The 20929-nt window shown below is 37.9% G+C and overlaps 1 long non-coding RNA gene across 1 annotated transcript in view; it reads right to left on the reverse strand.

Moving 5' to 3' along the window:
- Positions 1–16812, reverse strand: part of LOC146586776 (uncharacterized) — a 28603-nt gene extending 11791 nt beyond the window's left edge. The window contains exons 1-4 of the long non-coding RNA XR_014897756.1: positions 16497–16812; positions 15807–15948; positions 13492–13561; positions 6966–7085 (exon numbers count right to left, since the gene is read on the reverse strand). This is a non-coding gene — a long non-coding RNA (uncharacterized LOC146586776). The remainder of the gene's footprint in view (positions 1–6965; positions 7086–13491; positions 13562–15806; positions 15949–16496) is intronic.
- Positions 16813–20929: the final 4117 nt, after the last annotated feature.

Below are 20929 nucleotides of genomic sequence, written 5' to 3' on the forward strand. Positions count from 1 at the left end.
AAAAAAAAAACAGAAGAGAGAACATAAGGAAGGGACTTCATATACTTTGCAATTTTTTTCCACCCAGTACCTAGGAAGGTAAAGAGCAAGAGAACGTAACAGTGTCTGGGGGTATAAAAACAGTGAGACGCTGACAGCAATGCCAAAGCAAGGATGGGACTCTATAGTTTGATAAGAGAATGGATCAGGTTAAACATGTCAGGAATAAATAGCAGACGCATCATGTAATAGAATAGAGGGAACAAATGAAGACTCACATGGTCAATAATAATAGATAGCACAAAGAATCATAAAGATAGCCTGGTAACTCTTYCTTGGGGAGAGAGAATGCCAGTGGCATCAAGACCAGAGAAACTGAGAATTTTAAAAAGCTAGATAAACTTTGAGCAGTGTCACTTGAACGTAGGCCAGGGTACCGGTTCTGTTAGAGAAATAAATTTAAGCTGAGGTATAGCTGTGGGTCTGAGACCAGATTGACCACAGTGATAAGAGAGAAACTGTCTGGCATAAAAGAAGGCCAACAGATTGCAGAAAGGCAACACGCCACTTCTGAAGCCAAAAGGTAACATACCTTGCATCTGTGTTCCAAAAGAGGCAAACCAACAAACATCAGGAAATTCGAACATAAAATTTATTCCCTTTAGTTTATTGTGCTCTGCAGATCATACAGATTACAAATTTGTGAGTAAAAGAATGGCCACTTGCCAGATTTATCTTTTAGTATTATAGCTTTTGCCTGTTATCTTTTTAATAGTATCCCCCATCTACAAAAACTGTTCGGTTTCTAAAATAAAAAGAGCATTTGCTCTTCTATGCAAAGCTATTTTATTATATTCTTAAAAATATGTAATAAATATAATATACCACACATTTTGTCATAAAGTTGCCATACACCTCCTTTTTTCTTTTTAAGGAGAAGGAAGACAATTCCAATAAAAGAAACTCATTGTGGAAGAGATACAAACTAACTCTAACTGCTTGAATGTGAAGGGATTTCTTGCTAAAGATGTTTATTTGCTCACTCTAATACTATGAAAACCGTTTATTTGGTAATAAATGAAACAGACATTTATGAACTTGTTGATGATTAACGTACAGTTTAAGAGAGACATTACATTGTGATGAGCACCAAGAAACCAAGTGTYGTATTACAAATCATCTTCTACTCCACTTTAATTCTAGTTTAACAGTAAGAATTCTCTCATTCTTAATATCTTGTTTTAAATGTTAAACTGCCAAGAATTCATCAGGATATGTTGCCGTAAGAGTAGAGCACCTATTTTGGATTGTGAATGTCATGTAAGCACCAAGCAGAAAATATTAAAATATTAACCACAGTATATTTTTGAACATGAAGATTTGGTAACATGCAGTGAGTATATCAACAGAACATCTAAGTTAATATAATATAGCATAAAGAAAAATGTCATCAACAAAGCAGCAAAATTACTATRACTCATACAGTAAACTTTTAGACTACACTTACCATTTGGTTCCCCATGTTGTACAAGTTATTTTCCTGAAGCAAATGAAATATTTCTTGCCATTTTAAATGTTTTATTCTATTATCATCAAGGTATATATTTCAGAGGTACACAAAAGCTCTGAGTATGACTGTGTCTCCATTCTACATGGCACAGAACAACATACAAAGACCAAACAGTTCACAGCGCGTTGTCTCAATTGCTTTAGAACAACGCAGCATTTAACTACGGTGTTTCTAGAAATACTACAGTGGCACAAGAGCATCCCAGCTACAAGTCCTTTTGTGCAAACCATAGTTCAAATTCACTGTAAAAAGACAGCCCTTGGTCTAAAAAGCTTGCTGCTAAAGTAGACCACACAATCGAGAGCAGCTAACCTAGTATGAGCCTTCAACATGCTAGATACAAGACCACAGCCACTAACTATCCTAGCAGCACAGAGCTTATGGTCTAATGGACAGGAGGGACACAGGAGAGGAAAAGAGAGTAAATATGTAAGAAGAGTGAATTATCATGGTACCAAAGGGCCTCCTAGTTGAGGAACTGGTGCAGGGTTCTTCTGGCAGGGAATGGAGGAGCTTAGCAATGAARGGCTTGCATAAAGCCTGAATGGAACAGGCCACAACAAGGAAGGAGCTTACAGAAAGGGAAAAAAAAAAGTACTTTGAAATGCAAGATAGCGAGGGAGGAGAAGGTGGAGGCGGAGGAGCCAATGAACAGCAGGCTGTGGAGGCAGCAGGCGGGCGGGCAGGCGGGCGGCAGCTGGCTGGGCGGGCAAAGGTCCCTGCTGGCCGCTGCAGCTCCCTGGCTGCGGCTCCAGCTGGCTCCTCTCGGCAGGTTTCTCCCAAGGCCGCATGAGGCAGGAAGGCGAGGAATGAGCCCGGTCCTAATGCCCCAGTGTCCGGAGGGGGCTGAGGCTGGTGAGGAGCAGGTTCCCTTGTGCTGACCCCATTTTATTTCCTACCCCTCAGTGCTGCTGTCCCTACATCAGTGCTTCTGCAGCTACCTCCACTGGCTGGAGTTACAGAACTGATGTTTTTACCATCTTAATCAGGACAATTTAATGATCATGCTGCTAGCTGGCCCAAGGCAACATTTGACTCTTGTATTGATCTTACAGAGAAAAATCTAAGGCCACTTGAACTTAGTCATGTGCAATACCTTAGTGTGCTGGGTGACTGGCAGAGCTGTGGATAGCCAGGGGTGAAATCACTGCCCCAAGACAAAAGGACTAAATGATTCAACATAGAGAGGAAAAGGTCAGTACATTCAGCACTTAACATAAAACCTATGTTTATAAGAACCCAGATTAAGTCCCCAAAACAGCCACTAAACTTAGCCTTAGAGCTTTGCTTCTTCGTCATACAGCACAAAAAAAGAAAAAAGGTAAGTGCTCTGAAAAAGGTGGAAAAACAAAGCATGAAGACAGAGATGGTGCCCTCTACATCTATCCTATTCTCTCAAATACATCAGCATAGCTCAGGAGTTGCTGCTGAAGCTACTTCCATTTTGCTGTCCTTCCTCTCCTCACCTACAGTTCAACACCATTTTAACATGGGACAGGGGTCTTACGATACATTTTTATATCAACTCTTTTAGCGAGACATCCTAAAGTGACTTGAGAATGGGTGCTAGAATTCAAGACAGGATTGAATTGATAACTTTTATTGCCCTCTAGGATATTCTATGGGAATTGTGATTAATTCTATTAATAATTAGGCTTAGTTTTCATTTGTGTCAAGTCTTGCAGCTCAAACCAAAGGATCAATGGCTCACCTCCATTAGGTGAGCACAGACAACATGCTCCTGAAAATGAAGAGGGACATAGGCAAAAAAGCTAACATACAATATATTGCCCTGAGAAGTGTAAAGCGAAAAATTTATAGAAATACTACTATTTAATATAAACATATCCATTCACTTTGGTATAGTCTTTCACTACATATTACGCATGATAGAATAGGACTGCTTTTTCAAAGCCAAAATACTTGATTCATGATGTCTTAATAACTCCACAGCAAGCAATCTATCTTACTATCATCAAAACCGCAGTCCATCATCCAGAGAGCAAAAACTCTGGCGATGATGGAAGCTTATAATTAATCCTACAAAATAGCATGTTAAAAACATAAAATAAACCCTAACAATTCAAAATAATATCTGAAAAGTTTTATTTTTTCAATACGCTTCCTCTCAGCTTGACACTGTGAGTACATACTTGTATTCCTATTACAATAGAGATAAGAGTGCAGGATAAGAGCTACTTAAGAAATGTAGAACCAGAACCAGTTTAAGACTTGCTTTTTGCACTGCTCCAGCTCTGTATGAAGCTTCTGTATTATAAATGATAAGTTATGCAACCTATCATCAATAAACAAACCTGTTTTACTTTTGACATCTTTGATAAACTACAAAAAATTAAATTGGTAAGAAAGCCAAAATTGAAGGACAGCTAAGATAACCAGAGGCCAACAGGTTCACTCTAGTAGGTGTTTTTACAATATAGAGAACATTACATCTGAGCTATCAACTTGCCAAATAATATTTCTGAATTTGTCTAAGTTACTAAAAAAAATACAGATTGCAACACAAATATCTTTAGTCTCTCATCAAGTAGTCTGGAAATTAATATACAGAAACTGTGCCACTTCAGGGAAAATTGAAAAAAAAAAAAAAATCACTTTCCCCACTTCCAACTTACGCTCACAAGAGAGATGTTGCCTATCAGCTCATCAAATTAGGGGCATGAAAAACAGCAATCAGATACAGTAAAATGGAACTTTTAAAAATAAAAGTACATTGAAGTAATTGATAGAACACATCTAATGTGCATATAATTTCTCAAGTAATCAAATGGGTATGAGCATCTATAGTATTTTTATATATAGTGGCATGAAGTTTCGCTGTGGGCTGCCATACTGAGGGCATGCCTTTAGGCTGACATGTTCATTTAGCATATGAGTCATTCAGTGTGGAAACAACGTAACAGAAACATTCACAAACTAATGAATTGTGGAAGAATTTTCCCCTTCAGGCTTCTGCCTACTAGAGTGTCACAAATAATGTTAATATCACAAAAATGATTCAGTAAAAGAGGAATTAAATACTAAATGATAGTCTAGTCTGTCTTTTACAAGATAAATCACTTCACTTTTAAAACCACCTGCTTTGACCATTTTTATTTGAAAAAATGTCATTCAGTACAGGTACCTTAGAAAAGATCAAAAAAAAGAAAAAAGTAGGTAACACTTCAGCATTGATTTTTATGRCTACTTCAAATACAGATAAGATACCTTTATGACATGGAAATTGCAAACTATGTTTTCCTGATTTATATTGTCCTTCAGAATTTGATTTTTTTTATAAACTGAAAAGGACTCACCTCCTTCTTTCCACCCCCACCTCACTAAAGACAACTTTAAAATATAAACAGATCAAATAAATAACCAAACATTTGTCAAGCAATGAAAGAGAAAGATTAGCACTGCAATATATATATATATATATATATATACACACACACACACACATATATATGAGCAGTCTAACTTCTTCCTTCCAAGTTACTGTGATTACAGAATCACAGCAATTTGAAAAACTATAATAAAACACATCTAGCACACACACACTTGTCCAGTGCCGCTTAAGGAACCTAGTAGTGTCCTTACACTACAGCTGCCAATGCATGTTTTATATTTTGGCATTGGAGTGAGTACATAGCACTTTGAAGGCCAGACTGTCTCTTCCATCCACCTAGAATGTGAAAATGAAAAGCTGAGTGTTGCAGAATGGGATGTTAAATAAAAGTCATTATTAGTCACTTTACAATTGATCTAAGTTCAAATGAGACTGCTCGCATTAATTTGTTCAGAAACTGTCTTAAAGCAGGCCTAACTTGTGCACTCCAGGCCTTTGGAGTATCCTCTGCCTGGCCACAGATCTCCCAGAAATTCATCTACCAGGCATTCTTCACACTTCCTTTCCCAGGCTGTTAGTGAGAATCCTCTGTTTAAAGTAATGCTGCCGTAGGTACCTCCATGTCTACACTGTGCTACTGAAGACAGTGCAACCACATCCAAAGTTCTGTGAACCACGCTGGTACTCCTCCCCTGCCAGCGTACCGTACAGCACTGTTAACATTGCACCAGGTGCCATACAGGATACCTGCGTTAGCACAACGATGTGCCTGAGCTCATTATCCTTGCCTAACAGGGCTAAGAGTTCTGAGGAACATGCAGCAGCATTTGGGGGGGGGGAGAGCTTTTACTCCTGTCAGACACAACCCCCCACCCCTCTAATGGATACTGTCCACCCTATTGATACCTTGCCACTGCTTGTGAATCAGCTTCTGAACCGCTACGGTTTTCAGCCCGGCACGCTGAAATAAAGAGTTCTTGAGGACTGTCAGAATCCTAATTTAACTGAAAACAGCATGCTGCTGGATAGGATAGCCACCCAGGTTCTGCAACCAGATTATCAGAAGGAAGCTCAGTTAGAATCTGCACTGCTATTCACTGCATACTGTATACACATGCAGGATCCCAAAATACCTGTAAGAAAAATCGTAAAGAATTGCCAGCTGTTCCCAGAACAGTTCCAGGTGGTTAACAACAACCACCAGGGGAATTCAAGGAGTGGGAAGAAATACAAAAGCACAAGTTCTTTGTGAATTTCAAGATTTCAGTATATRCAAATAAGATGGTAATTGATTTTAGTGAAAACAAGAATTTTGTGTAAAGATTYGTGGTCCTAAGGTTTGCACAGACTGAATTAAAAGTAATCACTCCTACCGTAGTTGATTTCAGTTAAAATAAAACTTCCGCTGATATTTCTACATACACCTTCTAGTGTATGCAGTATTTRAATAGTGAAACTTCCAACCAACTAGTACCAGCATAATAGTGTAGCATGTTACAGTTATGKTTTTTTTAATCTATAGGAAGACAAAGTTTCCAGACATGATTAATTTGTCAATAAATACATAAATGTTCCTTATCTTCTGCAAAGTTGGATTGTTTCTTGTAATGTTTATTAGAACAGTTATATGCATACTGGTGAAATATATCACTAAAAGTTAAGTTATAAAAAGWTTGCTATAGGCCCATAAGTAGTCTGAGTGCTAAAATTCTTCGTTTCTTTTTGACAGTTCAAAGAAAAAAACAACAAAAAAAMCCTAGCTTCTAAATATTCAGAGAAGCAGGCTCACAAACAGTGAGCCATAAATGGCTACTAACTACTTTTCTGAAATAGCTTATTTTTTAAAAAGGTACTTCTAATTTACTTAGCAGTGACGTCTTACACATAAAAACAGTAAAAATTTTGAACACTGGTTCAGAGTTTAGAATAGTGAAATTCTCTTACTTTTCATATTTTATACGAAATACTTCCCTTAAGTGATCAGACAGTCTTCAGGGAGATGTATAAAAATATGTAATTCAGAACCATTACCTTTTGTTTAATAAATTACATTCAGATCCTTACCAGAGTGCCACTCTTCGTGAAGATGCCAGATCCATTCTTTCTTACTAGTACTCTTCCTGTTTCATACTCAATCCTCAGAACACTTTTCAGACAAACAACTCCCACCTATCAAAATGGTTTCTAGAAAGCAAATGTAAAAGCTGTAAAACACGGACAACAAACTAACAACCTGCAAACTACTGCGAGTGCAATGCAAACACAGTCAATAGGAAATTCATTCCAAAATATTCATCCTATTATTCTGGATTGTAATAAAACTACTATTATAACATCTATACATTTAAATCATGAGATCACTTGCAGAAAAACTGCAAGCACAGAATTCCTCTAACACGTGCACTCCTTCTCAACATAAAGGTAGTCATTTGCCTAGAAGTGATTTCTTATATAAAGGCAGGATAAAGGAATGTTACTCTTAATCATATTTATTACAGTTGCTTCTAAGGACTAATGAAAATTGAAGTTCCATTACGTTGGACAGCACATAAACACAGACTGTAAGATTAAAAAATCTTACAGTCTAAACAGATAAGACAGACAGCACGGGGGAAAAGTTCACACACAGCACAAACAGCTTGACTGTGGTAAACGCAACAGTAATTTCATTTTGGAGGTAACTTTTGCTTGCAAACAAAATGGAAGGAGATCAAGAATAAGGAGGGTGGAATGGGAGGAAAACATGCATATGAAGTAAGCAAATACCAAAGCAGAAGTGAAGAGGCAGAATGGAAGGAAAGCGAGTGGAGCAAACAGTCACTGAGCATAGGACAGAGAACAGCTAATCAAAGCTAGTCAGTGTTCTCTGGATGGCCAAAGGTCCCTGGGCTTTTGGCTCTTTCCGTTCCTGTTAGCTAGTCTCTGTCTGGGTCCTTTCTTCCCCGCTTTCAGGCTTAAAGCAGGAGGGTTATTCTGATTCTCAGTCTTTTCCCTGTCATGATCCCACACTAAAAGGAAGGGGGGGAGGAGAAAAGAAAACATCAAGATCTCTCTCTCATTTATGGCTTTAAAAATGAAATCATCGGGACCTGTTCAACTCTATTTTATAGAACACATGCATGCATCCTTATTTGTAAGTGTCTGAGTTCTCACATTCAGACTTCCACTTCCTATATTCTTAGCTGGGTAACACGTGTTGGACAAGATACTGATTTAAAAAGCAGCAGTGAAAGTTTGGTCAGAGTATATAAAACATTACGGTTCATGCCAAACAATGGAAATTAAGTTAGGATTCAGAGGCTGTAGKTTCTAGTAACATGTAGCCAGATGAAAATATTCTAACCATTCAGTGAACTGTACTTCTTCTAGTATAAAACAAGTAAGATAGGCTTATATCAGAGAGGAAAATGCATTTTTATTACATTTATTACAAAAAACATTAACCATTTGTATCCTGTAACATAGATGCACATATATCAATACAGGGCAGATTTGCCCACACAGAAATAAAACTGAAGTAGCATCACTTTTTATGCAGAGGCTGTGAAAAAACACAAATAAACTATAATGAAATCACTTTTTTATACTGTCTCCACACAAACAGTTGAAACAGGCAGAATAATAGCAATATAATTAAAAATAATTTCTGGAATTGAGCCAGCCTCCTAGATTGTTTCCTCCTATGTGGAAATAAGCTATCAATATATACTGTTYAATATCAAGAAGGCTGTATTCAAACTAGGGGGAAAGAGGGCTGCTACTTTAATTATGCTGGTACAAAGCAGCAAAACGTATGAATGGAGTAAGTACTGCTATGTTTAGACAAAGCCTTAAAAAGTCTCATATATAGTATATTAGCTGTTGCAAGATAGCTGCAATATTCCTAGCACAGCCAAGGCTTCAGAATATTAATTCTTAACTTAAAAACTAATCCCTCCTGTGTAATTCCCAGAACATGATCAACCTTTGAAATGTTAATGGAATTACTAGAGACAAACCATACTTTGAATTTCTGCCAGATTCTGTCAGGAGTTCAGCTGATGAGAGTTTTCTGCATGCCACTAAGGTGTCACTATTCTTTTCAAAATACTCTTTCTTTCAAAAAATGACTTGTTTCAGCAACAACTCTGTGATAATTTCAAATCTTGGTGAAAACACTCTATCCCGACAAAATGGCTTGGGGAAAAAAAAAAAAAAACCCACACATTAAAAGCATCYGTCAGAACAGAGCTTTGAAAATGACCACTGCTTTACCTGTTATTTTCCTTGACAAGATGGAGATAAGTAGTTGTATAAAAAAATTCCTTTAGTTCAGTTGCACAACAGTATTTCCACCACTATCTACTTTATTTGGTTGTTTGAAATATCATCTGCAAATTCTGACTGTGCTGTTAAAATAACCCTTTCCGCTTCTACAGGAACTAACTCCAGTTACTGCTACAAGTATTTCCTAAAGGAGAAAATAGCCAAAAAATGTTTAACTAGTACATTCCCCTTAGGACAGTATGAATGGTAGCTCACAGACTACTGAGTTGACACTAGAATTATCTGACAAAAAAAAAAAGATGCATTTTTCTTCCTTGATGCTTGTACTACAATAATATCCAAAATGGACTCAACATAAACACATATATGCAGAGATGGAAATTCAGTAACTATATTTAAGTTGAAGTTCTAATATCTGAGTCTAGAAAATTTACTCATTACATTGCCTCAAACCAGGAAAACCATATCAACATAGAAGGCATATTTTGTCTCCTGATCTCCTTCTCCCTTCCCCTCTATCCTCTCCCCTCCACACACACAGTCTCCTAGAAATCTTTGGAATAAGTGAAATATCTTACAGCAGTAACTTGCCTGTCAAAACYGAACTGTATGTATTTCCTTAAGAATGAGAACTATATCAAGCATAATCTAGTTAGCACATTGAAAGCACTGACAGATGTATTGGTGATAAAATATATATTTTACAATTTGTTCTAATAACAGTAACAATAATCTCAGAGATGAGTGGGTTGCAAACTACAGTATTTAAATTGTGTGTGAGAGGGTTGCCACTTGGCCAACTTAAGTCGGAACAGAAAAACTGAACATAAAAATCAACAATACAATTCTTATAATAGTAACACAAATACAAGGGAAATGCATATTTCTGTAGGAGATCTTGTTAAACAAACCTGACCTCTATATAGAGGATTATTTCATTATAATATAGTTAACAGAGTACTTTAAGGACCTAACAGTAAATTCAGTCTACAGTATTTAGGAACTGTAATTTCTTAATGCTATAGAATTCTGTAGCAAAAGTAACTTCATCTGAAATATTTGATACTTACAGAAAGCATTGTGAAGGATGCACATCTAGTGTGAATGCCATAAATTTTAAATTAATTTTGCTGTACATTGAGATGTGCAGGGTTTTCTTCTTTTCAAAGCTATGTGCAAAATTTTTCCCATTTTTTTCCCCAGGCATGTATTGGAACTTATTCTTTTTCTTACAGATCCCAAAGCCAGAATCTACAATTGGAATTCTGGTTATATCTATTCCACTAAATAATTCCCTTCTCATGGAACTTATCTTTGGGGCCCACTTTGTACCCTGTGGTGCTATGATATTATTCATTATCCTTTGTTGTGTGAAGAATAATCAGAGAAAAAAGGTTGGAAGGTAAGAATGCTTATGACCAGTATCTTCACTGTGAAATGGTCCAGCAGGAAGTTAGTCCACAATGAATTGCAATTAAAGAGACTGAAAATGGAGGAGGAGAAAGAAAGCAGTAGCAGAAACAGGGTAGGCTCTAAAATAAGCACCTACACCTGGTGTTTAAAAAGCAGAAGACTCTGCCAATGCAAGCATAGCTTAAAGAATCATGAGCATCTTCACTGACAAGCTAGGCACTGGGAACAGCAGCGAAAATAACTGGTAGAATTGGGTCTTCAACTAAACCAAAGCACAGAGCAGTTTGTCCACCTACAAGCTGGAATACTTTGCTCTTTAGTATAAGACGATCTTCAGCTGAACTAGTTATCCCTTTTGAGGTATCTGAGTCTCAAATCAAATTTCTGAATGACTGCTGTATTTAGTGCTGCATCAGATGGAGTTCAAGCCACTGACAGTCCCTCTCTGATGTGCTCACTGGAGTCCTTATTTGATAGTAAGTATAGAATTTCTGTCTCAAAAGATGGTATTCTACAACTTGGACTGTAACCTTAGAAAATGTATCCTCTTCCTGACCTACTGAATACTATTCTGTAATTCTTTCCTTCTGCTGTGCTTATAACCTCTACTAYGAAAAAGAATTGGGTGGATAAATACCAACTTGCTCTGTCTTTGGAATAGACATGGTACTTCAAATTTACTATCCTGACCACTGGGTACTGTTAAACCAAGCAACCAGGGGCCAGTACTACCTAACATACTCAATTATGGTAGAATAAYGAAGTTCATCTTCAAGGTACTAGGTAGGTTTCATCTCTTTTCTTGAGGAGCATGTCAGGAACGAGATGTCCTCTGCTGGAAGACCTCAAAACTGCTATAGCTAGGCTGTAGATGAGGCAGAACGGTCTCACGCTCCAAAAATTTAACCAGCTAGCCATATAACAGCATTAAAAGAGTGGGATCCAAAACCAGAATATTTAACCTCAATTCTGACCATCAGGACAATGCCTTCTTTGGTTTGCTCTCAGAAGAGTTTCTGCGATGGCTGGAACAAAAATCTGCACATTATATTACTTACCTTAGGGCCTAACACTGGATCTCACAGGCAATGAGCCCTCTGCTCAGACATTCTCAGATTATAAACCCCAAGAAGGTAAGATATGGCTCCAAAAAAGGGGAGACAAAGTTAAATGTAGTCCAAAAAGGAAGGGAATAAAGATGTTCCATAATACTCTCCAATATATTTATGTGTTAAGCATAGTTATGTGCACAACCTACCTATTGCTCGGATATCACGCTTCTGATTTAGAATACTAAAAGCACATACCTATCTACTGTGTATTGTCTCTTAAAAGATGTCACTTCTCTCTAAGATTGAATATGCTGTCCACTAAACGATATTTTATTAATTATCAATAACTCTTAGTAACTATTACTCAGATTTTATATAACTTTACTATTTCAGGAAGCACACAAATTTGGCCCCATCTATTTAATATATCTGTGACAAGAATTATGGGAATTACTGAAGTGTCTATAGGGAAAAATATATATATTTTACATCACCGCTGAAAACGCATGTAATATCTTTTAACTTACAACAAGTGGGTAATATTTCTTCAGTTTAATTAACTAAATAAAGGAATTACCATGAACATGCTTATATTTTAAGAGTTTTCTCTACCCCACTGCTTGGTTGGAAAAGTTGTTTGCCTTCTTAAACCAGATGATCTGGTATTTGATACATCAGTTTCTCACAGTGTATATTCCCTGTAGAACTGAATATAGAAAATCCSAACCATCTCATTGAGGATAGAACTTAAATATTTTTAAAAGGCATCACAAGCATTTCATGTTGTGTTGTAACCTCTCTTTTCTTAAAGTACCCTCTCTTTTTGTCTGGATCTTCAACTCAAATTATTGATCTTTTACAGCATCTTTCTTGCCTTTTTGAAGGCAGCAAGGAAGTAAGTCTGTAAATGAAATTGGGTAAGTCTTAAAAACAAAACAAAACAAAAACATAAAAAGAAAAATCCCCAAAGCTTGAATGTTTTCTCTTACTTTGATGCAGAAGAAAATAAACTTTTCTCTCTCTCTCTCTTTTTTTTTTTAAAGGAATATTTCTATTTCTTCTTCTTTTTCTACCAGTTAAAGACCATTTTCTACTTTTTCACCAAAACAGAGAGTGAGAGGGGACCCTGAGTGATAAGCTACAGCAAATACAGATGACTGGTGATGGCCATAACAATTCATGTCCTCATTACCCAACCTATCCTCTGAGTTTTCTGCCTCTACTACTACTGAGGTTGCAGTACCTGCTGCACCACTGCACTTTACCAAAACACAAGTAAAAGAAAAGCAGCAAAAGAAAAGCAGCATCAATTCAAGGTGATTTTAGGGCTCTAGGTTACAAACTACATTGAGGTGTTGCACAAAGAACGGCGCTGCTCTTTCCCTGGAGGAAGGTGGGACTAACAGGATCAGGAAATAAACTAAATTAGTCACAGAATGTGAACAGAGCCCCTAACGCATATTTCAATATAGAAGCTGTAACTTCTGAATTTCTGAATTATGCAAGCATTACCAAAATACATCTGTTTTTGAAAAATGGAAATTACAGTAGCTGAACTAGAATCTCACTCATTGCTACACACTCAAAAACAAGACAAAAAGTTGCTAGGAATTGAACTAGATAGTGCTTCAGTGCTGGAAAAGAAGTCCTCTTTAGAAACAGTGTTCCTGAAATGYTAGCTAACTATGTAATGCTCAAATTGTAACTAAAAAGTCCTCTCGTAAACATAGGCATATCTATTTTAAATGTAGTTGTTAAGAGGAAAATATTTATAGTTTAAGTTGCACCCTTTGCTACTTAATTACCATAATTAAAAAAAGTAGAAACCTTTAAGTTCCTCCTCCAAAGAAGTTATTTACCTGAACTGTAGCTTGGAAGTTCCCAGTATCAGTCTGTTCTGAGATTCTCATCCCACTGAATGTCAAAGACCTAGCACGGATTTCAAAAATTACTTAGTGATGACTTRACTTTGTCTCACTAAAGATAAACAAGCACTTATTCCTACTCAGGTCAACTCATTGATTTCAAGGAAAACACATTTAGAAAGCAGAGATGAACACTTTGAAAATTTACCCATGAGATAAAGAGAAAAATAATCAAATAGTAACTGATAGAAGCCATTTCAGTCTTCTTGAKGCATGATAACTGTCAAGTATTTTTGTACATGCACTTGCTTTACAGACCATTGAAATTACTTTTAACTGCTCTCTGAAATAACATAATGTCAAAGACCTTACCTTCTTAACCATCAAATATGCAATTTTGTTTATTCTTTGAGGAAAACCAGCTTTGTCCACAAACTGGAGATTGTGCTAGGTACAATGATAGTTCTGCTGAATAATTCAGAAAAAAAATACACTCACATAATACCTGCATTTTTGGCATCATAAGCAATATTGCTGAACCATACTGAAGTTGGTTTATGTTTTATTCTTGTCTTGCTTTGGCTTCTATTGTGCTCAGTAACAGTTTGCCTTCATGTATACCAAGAATTCATTCTCACCAAAAAGAAAATCTAATAAACTTAAAAATACTATTATTTAAATATTTAAAATAAAATTAAGGTCAGGTGCATCATTTGTTCAGATTTTACAGTTTTGCTGCATTTATAAATAGCATTTTCATAATGATCTCTAGTAGACCTGATTCATTATATTCCTACTGCAAAACACAGAAATTTTAAGATGCATCTCTAGAACGAATTCTCTTCTGTGACGATTTTACTGAAATGCATTTCAATTTTTACAATTTCACTGAAGCAACAGTCTCATTTTCACTGAGTCTTGTTTGTATTTGGAGTAACTTACCAACAGTCCAAAAGCTTTTCTTAAGTGATTTCTAGTTTTTAGTCATCCATTACAYTTACAAAAGTATTTAAGATATCCTCACATTTTCCCTAAGTATAAAAAGACTGAAGTATGGGTTTGCACTAAAAAAGCACTATTCTATCTATCCCTAATCACTTAGACATCACTGTTACACCAGGATGACACTGATATAAAGCTAAGCATATGCACAAAAACATGCAGAACAGGAACCTCTATTTCTGGAGCCAAAAGATACAATAATATTAAGTTTTCAAAATCTGGTACTTAACATTCTGTGGGCTTGTTAGCAAGACAAATGGTATTGTTAAGGCTTTTCAGATAACATATGTACCTGTAAACATACATGCATGTATGCAAGTGATACAGTAATTTAGCAAGAAAGCAGACTCATGTCATAAAAAGGTTTTAGATTCAGGTGCACTACTGACAAACTATATTCTGCTATTCGGATAAGAAGCACCTTGCTTTTCTTTGCAGATTATCCTTTTTAACTTATRGTTGGAACACCAAACCCATGGCCAGTTAGAAAACTCCCACAGTGTGTAACAAAAGCACAGGAAAAGAAATTCAAGTATCTTTGTAAATCTTCSTAAGTATTTTACTGATCTGCTGCTAACACTCCTCATTGTATGCACATTACATACAGTGCTCATACAGAATACTACTATTATCTGTACTATAAAACTGTGAACTATGAAAAAGTCAATATTATGTTGTAAAAATAAGTTTTAATTRGATGTCTAGAAAAACAAATGTATAATGTGTAGTGACAATTCATTTAAAAAAAGTCCAGATCCAACATTAGCATGCCAAAATTTAAGGATCCATTTTGGCAAAAATTTTTCTATCTGTCTGACAGAAAATTTGAAAGTTGATATTTTAAAATAGAAAATGTGAAGACRTTCCAAGTTGTAGAAATGTGACTGCTACTTCTTTGTATTTTCTATCAATGATTTGAGACCTAATTATTAACTTTAACATCCATAACTACTCTGCCATAGCAAAATACTGAATACAGAAAATAAACAGATAAGAAAACTCCAAAAAAAGAATTCTTAGCAATAGTAGAACTGTGTCAGATAATCTCCACCCTCACCAGCTAGTCCAGATATTTAAGCTATGCTAAAATTACTTTCTAGACAACAATTTCCTTCCTTGCATCTCGTAAGTATGCATGCTACTACACGCTGTGCCCTTTCATTTCAGGATACTTCATGTGTCAAATGACCAACATAAAGGCTGACAGGCTCTGACATGACACTGCTTATATGCCAATTTAAACAAAATACCCACATATCAAACAACAAATAAGTATAATTAAAAAATAACAGAGAGAAAGCACTTACCTGAACTTGACAAAGCACCTCTTTGCTGCATCAGTACTGTTTCACAAATGAAGGCTCCTCTTTGCAAATAAGTTAGCCTTCTTCGGATCATTATTCTGTGGCACAGGCTCCTCCAAATGGTAGAATAAATGTATTGCCATTACTGAAAAAGTACAGATAAACCAAAGAAAATGAACTGAAAGAAAGAAATACGGTAGCTTTATTTCAGTTATGCAAACTTACTGCAAACTTTACTTAGTTTTCTAGAATTTCTATTATTTATAAACAACATTTTAGAACACATAAAGGGTATGTGTAAGTACTGACTGATAAAGTAGGTATAAATTACTGTAGTAATTAGACTAGATTGACTGTTAATATCATTTGAGCAGAAACCACAACTACAGAACTTTCATTTATGCTACTCTGGAGCACCATTGGGATAAATCTTAGGGCTGTTTCTTTTATAGTGTGCACTCTGAGAAGAGGGTTTCATTAAGGATCTATAAGGATACATGTGTTTTCACAGAGCATGTAATTTAGAAATATCTTCAAGTACTTCAAGTTATGCCTTCCACTGTGAGTTATTTTGTAACTGCAAATGCTGAATGAGATGTACAATCATTATGACAATATCTTCATATTTAGATGATTGCCCTTAGTTCCTCACATCTTTCTCTAATGTTATGGAATGTACATAGTATATTTTACCTTGGACACTTATTTTAGGACGAGATTAATCACTTCCAAGATAGATGTCTAGAAGCATAATTCGATGAATGTCTATTTTGGAAAAAGATTTGATTCRAACAGATAAGACCTTTCCTCTGCGTTTTTGTCCTCGTGCTACATCCTTCTTTGTGTAGATATATCTACTTATGGAGCGGCTTAGTAAACCAATTTGAGGAATAAATTTGCAATAAAAATTGCTTCTTTTTATAGACTCAGTTTTAAAGTCAAGATTAACTCTCTGATCCAAGTCACTGCACTGCAACACAAACGGCTGTGCTAATACAACAGAAGGGAAACAAAAAGAACAAGGACATGTAGCTAATTGCAGCTGCTAATGCCAGCATTTTTGAAACTGTTATTTGTCACCTAAGGCTAAGTTACCAGGTAGATCAGCTTTGCTGCTGAAAGCCCTGTAAGGTATTCCTGCACTGTTTTTCCCTTCATTTCCATTTCCACATCACAATTCACCATCCTCTCAATTGCACSAAAATCAGAGCTTACAGAACCACACAAAATGATTTGATTCGCATAGTTAAAAGAAAAATCATACATTGTAAATTTAATAAGCTGGAATAAACTGCACACTGAAAGTGGATATATGAATACATATGGCAATGTGTCTCTTCCACTAACAACAGAAAGAATTTACACAGAATCACAGAATGGTTGAGGTTGAAAGGGACCTCTGGAGATCATCTAGTCCAAGCTCCCTGCTCACGCAGGATCACCTAGAGCACATTGCACAGGATCACAACCAGGCGGGTTTTGAATAGATACAAGGAAGGAGACTCCACTGTCTCTCTGGGCTACTTGTTTCCATGCTCCCCTCACGGTATCAAGTTTTTTCTCATGTTTAGATGGAAATTCCAGCGTTTCAGGTTGTGCCCATTGCCTCTTGTTCCTGTCTTGGCACCACCGAAAATAGTCTGGCCCCATCCTCTTGATATCCCCCCTTCAGATATTTACAGACATTGATAAGATCTCCTCTCAGTCTTCTCTTCTCCAGGCTAAACAGGCCCAGCTCTCGCAATCTTTCCTCACAAGGAAGACGCTCCAGGTCTCTAATCATATCTTTAGCCCTACGCTGGACCCTCTCCAGTAGTGCCATGTCTCTTGTACTGGAGAGACCAGAACTGGACACAGTACTCCAGATGTGGACCAAGGCTGAGTAGAGCAGCAGAATCACCTCCCTTGACCTGCTGCCAACATTCCTAATTTTCAGCCTTGAGACCACTGACCTTCTTGGCCACAAGGGCACATTGCTAGTCCACCAAAACTCCCACGTCCTTCTCTGCAGAGCTGCTTTCCAGAAGGTCAGCCCCCAGCCTGTACTAGTGCATGGGGTTATTCCTCCCTAGATGCAGGAACCTGCACTTGCCTTTGCTGAATTCATGAGGTTCCTCTCTGCCCAACTCTCCAGCCTGTCCAGGTCTCTCTGAATGGCAGTATAGCCTTCTAGTTTATCAGTTACTCCCCTAGTTTGGGATTATCAACAAACTTGCTGAGGAGGCACTCCGACCCTTCATCCAGGTCAGTGATGAAGAAGCTGTACAAGATGGGACCCAGTACTGATCCCTGGGGAAACTCCACTAGCCAGAAGCCTCCAACCAGACTCTGTGTCACTGAGCACAACCCTCTGAGCTCTGCCTTTCAGCCAGTTCTCAATCCAACTCGCTGTCCACTCATCTAACCCACACTTCCTGACCTTCTCTATGAAGGTGTCATTGGAAACAGTGTCAAAAGCCTTGCTGAAGTTAAGGTACACCCCTCATCTTCCCAGCCAGTCATTCAATCACAGAAGGCTATCAGATTGGTTAAGTATGATTTCTCCTTGGAATCCATGCTCACTACTCTTGATCAGCTTCTTTTCCTCCAGATGTCTGGAGATGACATCCAGAATGAGCTGTTCCATCACCTTTCCAGGGATGGAGATGAGGCTGACTGGCCTGTAGTTCCCTGGGTCCTTCTTCTTGCCCTTTTTGAAGGCTGAACAGACATTGGCTTTCTTCCAGTCCTCAGGCACCTCTCCCGTTCTCTATGACCTTTCAAAGATGATGGAGAATGGCCTAGCAATAACATCTRCCAGCTCCCTCAGTACCCGTGGGTGCATCCCATCAGGGCYCATGSATTTGYGGGTGTAAGTTTGCCTAAAAGATCTCTAATCCTACCCTCCTTGACCAAAGGAAAGTCTTCCATTCTCCAGACTTTCTCTCTTGCCTCTAGGTTGCAGGATTCTTGAGGGCTGCCCTTAGCAGTGAAGACTGAAGCAAAGAAGGCATTCAGTAACTCTGCCTTCTCTGTATCCTTTGTCCCCAAAGCCCCTGCCCCATTCAGTAGTGGGCCCACATTTTCCCTAGTCTTCCTCTTGCTACTGATGTATTTGAAGAAGCCCTTCTTGTTGTCCTTAACATCCCTCACCAGATTTAATTCCAAATGGGCCTTAGGCTTCTTGCATACTCTGCAACGTTCTTATATTCCTCCCAAGTGGCCTGACCTTTTTTCCACATTCTGTGTACTTTCCTCTTTTGTTGGAGTTTTGCCAGGAGCTCCTTGCTCATCCATGCAGGTCTCCTGCCCCCTTTGCTGGACTTCTTTYTCCTTGGGATGCACAACTCTTGAGCTTGGAGGAAGTGATGCTTGAATACTAGCCAGCTCTCCTGGACCCCCCTTCCTTCTAGGGCCTTAACCTATGGGATTCCACCAAGTAGGTCCATGAAGAGGCTAAAGTGCTCTCCTGAAGTCCAGGGTKGTGATCCTACTTACTGCCCTGCTTCCTCCACACAGGATCCTGAACTCCACCATCTCATGGTCACTGCAGCCAAGGCTKCCCTTAATCTTCACATCTCTAACCAGTTCTTCTCTGTTGGTTAGGACAAGGTCCAGCAGGACACCCTTCCTTGTAGGCTCCTCTACGACCTGTGTCAAGAAGTTATCATCAATGCGTTGCAGGAGCCTCCTGGACTGTTTCTGCCTTGCTGTGTTGTCCCTCCAGCAGATGTCAGGGTGGTTGAAGTCCCCCATGAGAACCAGGGTCTGTGACCATGAGGCTGCTTCCAGCTGTCTGTAGAAGGCCTCATCTACTTCCTCTTCCTGGTCAGGTGGCCCGTAGTAGACACCCACAACAGTGTCCCCCATGCTAGCCTGCCCTTTAATCCTTACCATAACCTCTCAACTTGCCCCTCCTCCACCCCTAGACAGAGCTCAATACATTCCAGTTGCTCTCTCACATAAAGAGCAACTCCACCACCTCATCTTCCYGGCYTTTCTTTCCTAAAAACCATATAGCCATCCATGACAGCATTCCAGTCATGCAAGCTATCCCACAATGTCTCTGTAACTGCAACGAGATCATGGCCCTGCRACCGCATACAGATCTCATTTAGACATGACAATCGCTGTTTAGACAGTTAAAGACAATAGAGATTAACATTATTTTATGTCTAGCTAGATTTTGTCTTACCCTTTATAACTAGAATCCACTCAGATTTCAACCAAATTTGTCAAAGCAGAAGAGTCAAAAGTCATTCACAGTTAGAGTAAGGATTCAAGTATTTCAAAATTTCAAGTGCTGGGTGGTTGAGTATAAAAGAAAGATCCACAAACTGCCTCAACTTAAACAAAACCTGCAGCATAAGCCCATRTTATTAGAGAAACATGCCTTATACAAACCCCAGCTGTACTTGATACTTGTAGTTACCTGTAAGATGTAACTGCATAAAAAACTAGCTTACAGAACTACATGACTATTCACTTAGTACCACAATCTACATACCTGGCATTAACATATGGATTGTGGGTCTGCAAATTTCAAAACTGCTCCTTGTGCTCAGTTTAATAAAAGTATGGTATATGCAACACCTGCTAGCTTCCAGTCTTCTGACATAATATCTCTTCTTAATGAGGCACATTCTTATTAGCAGATCACCACTTCATTCTTTAGAACCACGGAAGGAAKGAATCTCATCTAGTCCTCATGATGTAGGCATTCTCTCACCCGATAACCAGGTAACACCCCATCAACATTATTTGTGACAAGAMTGGAAAGATCCACAACATCTTTTGTGGTGAAGAGTAACACAAAGAAATAATTCGGCTCCTTCCTAGAAGCTTTTACTCCTTTTAATTCCTTTCCACACTCTCTAACAGTCCAGGAGACCTGACAAGTCCTTAACAAATTGCTCATTTCCTCTACTTTGATAATCTTCCTTTTTCTTTTTCAATAAAACACTCAAGCAGTCAAMAATTTCTCTGAAATATACTGCTAAATTTAAGGTATGCTAACAGCCACCTCATGTTACATTGGCTAATCCACATATTTGGAAGGGTTAAAACACTAAATAAAAACATTTTTGGTCACATGCACGTGAAAGCAATTGGCCTTTTACAATGAATGATTGTGAGGTTTCCTCACA

This window comes from Rhea americana, unplaced genomic scaffold (assembly GCF_003343005.1).
Source record: "Rhea americana isolate MKP2758 unplaced genomic scaffold, rheAme1 scaffold_65, whole genome shotgun sequence".
NCBI lineage: Eukaryota > Metazoa > Chordata > Aves > Rheiformes > Rheidae > Rhea > Rhea americana.